Genomic DNA, 4,574 nt, shown 5'->3' with positions numbered 1-4,574 from the left:
AGACTCAATCAATAACCTGCATTATGCAGACGACACAACCTTGCTTCATGAAAGTGAGGAGGACTTTAAGCATCTGTTGCAAAAGCTCAAAGAATACAGCCTTCAATATGGATTGTATCTCGATTGTATCTCAATGTCAAGAAAATAACATTTCTTACCACTGGACCGATAGCCATCATCATGATAGATGGGGAAAAGATTGAAACTGTCAACAGCTTTATCTTACTTGGATCCACAATTAACACCCTCGGTACGGGCAGTCAGGAAATAGGGAGATGTACTTCACTGGGAAAGTGTGCAGTTGGGAACTTCTCCAAATTATTGAGAAGTAATGATGTCAGTTTGAGGACTAAGGTGCATCTGACTCAGGTCACAGTCTTTCTTGTCACTTACTGTGCATCTGAGAGCTGGACAATGGATAAGGACGACAGAAGATGCCTTTGAGCTGTGGTGTTGAAGAGTGCTGAACACCCCATGGATGGCCAAAAGAATGACTATGTCTTAGGAGGGTGCAGCCAGTGCTCTCTGGAGGCAAAGGTGATGAGACTTCTCACATACTTCAGGCATGGTGCTCGGAGGGGCTATTCCTTGGAGAAGGACGTGATACTGGGAAAGGTTGACGAAGGAGAGGAAGACCCTCGACCAGGTGGATTGACACAGTTACTGCTGCAGTGGGCTCCAGTGTGTCAAGAAGGCTGAGGATAGCACAGGGCAGAACAAGGTTCAGATCTGTTGTTGTTCATAGGGTTGCTATGGTTGTAGTCAACTTGACAACACACAACAACATGCCCAAAGCGAGTGAGATGACGCGTCACCTCCTTGTCTCCAAGGAGCACTCTGGCGGCCCCCTCTCTAAGACACGCGTGTGCTCCCTTGGCCGTCCATGGCCGTCCACGGGACATTCAGTACCCTTCTCCCACACAGCAACTCAAAGGCATCAATTCTTCAATCAGATAGATAGATAGATATAGGTAGATAGATAGAAGAGAGAGAGAGATGATAGACAGAGAGCAGATGGCTCTGGTGGTCTAGTCGTAAGAAGCTGCACGGCAATCCTGAATGCAGGTGGTTCAAATTCACCAGCTCCTATATGGAAGAAAGATAGGCATTCTCCTCTCCTGCTACTTAGAGCCCTGAAGACCCATTGAAGGCTCACATTGGTGGTTCTGACTCAAAGCATACAGGAATAATAATAACATATCTATCTATCTATCTATCTATCTATCTATCTATCTATCTATCTATCTATCTATCCGTCCATCTATAGATAGGGCTTCCAAGGCTGTAGTCTGTACCCTGGGTGCTCTGGTGGCCTCGTTCTTGGCGACTTGCACTGTTAACTCAAAGGCTGTGTGTCTCTAGCATTTTGAATTCACCCAAAGGAGAAAGGGCTTTATACCCATGGGAACCCGTGGAGATTCAGCTGTGAGCCAATTCTGACTGGATGGAAATAAGAGAATATCTTTAAAGAAGCTGAAAGATGACCGGCCCACTTTCTCTGAGGAGGGACATTGGGCCCAGTGAATACACAAACAGCGGCACACCCACAGTGAAATGATGTGATGGAGCGTAACCAGAGCCTGGAGCCCTTCACTCAAAACCCAATAGGATGCTGGATGGAGTCTGGGGTCTGAGCAACAGGAGAGTGACATGAGGTTCCATGGGGTCAGGGAGGGCCAGGGGCTAGAGTGCTGGCATTTCTGGAATGTGGCCAAGTGGCCAGCCAGAAACTCCAGGGAGAGGCCAGCTGTGGTGACAGAAACCAAGAATGTCCACCTGGGGCCAAGGGAGGGGTATTGGAATATGATGGTGAGAGCTGTGGTTGTTGATTGAACCTGTCCACCTGGCCAGGCTCAGTCAGGTATGTGGATCTGTGAGTAAGTGGGTTTATTGCATGGTGGGCCTTGTCCAATTGGGTGAAGCCTCAGAGCAAACCAGAGGTTTCTAGAAGGAGGCAGCAGTGTAAAAACCAGAGTGATGCTGTCTATGTCCCCCTTTCTGAGTGCTACTGCCCATCTGCTCCTGTGAAGTCCACATCCAGTACAGCCCTGGGAGGGGACTGGACAACAGCAGTGGCTGGATCACTTCCGTGGAGAGAGGCAGATGCTCCCACAGGTACAGGCGTGATGTGAACGTGCGTTGTTTGGGGCTGCCCTGATCGGCACCCTGACTCTGATCCACTGTCGTCCTGTTAGGATCGGACTCAGCATGGTATGAGAGACAGAGTGACAGGACCTACAAAGCCAGGAAGGACACACGGAGCACACTGACAGGAGTGGAACAGCCTGCCGACTCCCAAAATCACGAAAATTGGTGTTATAGCCACATGAGTGACATCAGAGAACAGTGCACCGTAATGAGAACCACCTGCTAGACGTTGACCTGTCTGTGGTGACATCTCACTGGCCTGACACTGGCCCAAGGCATGCAGGCAAGGAAGCCATCCACACAACCTCACCTTGGGACACAGCCTGGTCCATGACTCCCCTTCCAAGGAGGAGGACCTGTCCCGTCTTTGGAAAGTGCGTTTCTTGATTAATCTCCCCTTGTCTTTTCTCTTTATTTCTGTCTCCTTGCCTTTTTCCTAGCCTACACTCTTGGCCCAGGACTCCAGCAAGGCCTCAGCCTACACTGGGATTTTTCTGATCAAGACCATGGCCTTGGAAGGTCCCCACGCTGCACTGTAAAGGCGGCCCTACAAGAACTCCGCCACACACCAGGCTGCTGGCACCCTCTAGCCTCTCCTGCTGGGATTAATGTCACAGCTCATCTTCGGAAGTGGTCATCAGGCCGTTCCTTCTGGTCTGTGTCCGTCTGGAACCTCTGCTGAAGCCTGATGATCGTGACAGAGGCAGGGTGGAAGCCCAGTGGGGGCATAGATAGGCATGCACTCATCCTCGGAACATCACCACACCCGGGGGAGGACAGCGGTGGACAATGGTCAAAGGTAGTCAGGTGCTGGTGAGGGAGCCCTACTCAGCAACTCACTGTCCAGCCGAATAAACAACCCCCGGGTCCCGCTGTCCCTATGCTCCCAGCCGTTTGAGCCGGAGGCACTGTGTCGGCCCTCCCTTGAAGGACTTCCTCCCTCTCACTGACCCACTAGACGAAGCAGGATTCCCTTCCACAGGATTGGTCCCTCTGGTCACATGTATAAGGTACACCGGATGAAATCTCACTCTTCCTCTTCTTTTTTCTGAAAACTTTTCCCCCCTTGTTGCCCATTTTCTCCCCCCCTTCCACAGCCCACCCCTGATGCACCCCTTGTTCCAGATTGTTGTCATTTACATAATGATGCCTAATCTTATATTCCTATTGGACAATTCTTACCCTCATCTATTCTAATGCAGTTTTCATTATCTATCCATTCTTTTCCCATTCTCTCGCCATCCCCCATGTCTGATCTATTTTATTACAGCAGTATTATGCATTATGTGTCCTTTTGTGGCGGAGATATTTAACTCAGTATGTTCTCCAGGCTCCTCCATGTAGTGTAATGTTTTAGGCGTTAATTGGTTTTCAGTGCTGTGTAATATTCCATTGTGAGGATGTATCATAGTTTTTCTATCCATTCGTTGGTTGATGGGCACTTGGGTTGCTTCCATCTCTTTGCTATTGTGACTAACACAGCAATAAACATGGATGTGCATATATCTGTTTGGCTGCCAGCTCTGTTTTCTTTAGGGTGTATTCCCAGTAGTGGCAATGCTGGGTCAAATGGTATTTCTATTTCCAGCTTTTTGAGAAAGTGCCAGACTGCCTTCCATAGTGACTGTACCATTTTACATCCCCACCAGCAGTGAATAAGTCTTTGCAAAGTGTCACCAGCGTGTGCTGTTTGCTGCCCTCTCTTCTAAGGAACACTGGCTTCACTTCCTCCAAGGCAGCCCTGCCACTGTCTTGACAGCTGCTGACATACCCAACACTCCCCTCCAATACTGCAGCTGAAAGGCCTTGTTCTTCCCTGACCTCCCTTATTCACTATCCATATCTCTCAGGCATAGGAAACAACTGAAAATGCCATGGGCTGGGTGAGATGCACCTTAGTCCTCAAAGTGGCATCCATAGCACTATAAAGCTATAGCTATAGCTCTCTAGGGCTATAAAGAGGCGTTTTTAGCAAGTATTTCCACACTCCATTCCACACTTCTTCATTGCTGCATCTGCCAGTGTGATTGTGGATTCAAGTAAAAGGAAATTCTTGACAACTTGGCTACTTCCCGTTTGTTATGATGTTGCTCTTGGTCAGCTGTGAAGTCCTGTTTCCCTTCCACTGGGATGTGGTCCACACTGGAGGCCACGCAGCCTTTGTCAGCAGGCAAGTTTGTGTAATTGGCATATCGCTGCTTGTTAACGAGGTTTCCTCCAGTCTTGGTGCTGCATTCCTCTTCAGATGGTCTAGCTCCCCAGATTATCAAACAGGAACACACCCAAGCCTGCTTCCATCAAGGTGATTTTGATGCAGACAGCCTCCCATATCTCTCCTGTGAGGTCACTGGTGGGTTTGTGTGGGAAGCCGAATGTCAAATTTAATACTAATAATAAACCAAATGTCATATCAGGATGTTGTTGTT

The sequence above is a fragment of the Elephantulus edwardii genome, unplaced genomic scaffold, assembly GCF_000299155.1.
Source record: "Elephantulus edwardii isolate Elephantulus edwardi_28Jun2011 unplaced genomic scaffold, EleEdw1.0 scaffold00217, whole genome shotgun sequence".
In the NCBI taxonomy this organism is placed as follows: domain Eukaryota; kingdom Metazoa; phylum Chordata; class Mammalia; order Macroscelidea; family Macroscelididae; genus Elephantulus; species Elephantulus edwardii.
This window is presented reverse-complemented; position numbering follows the sequence as displayed.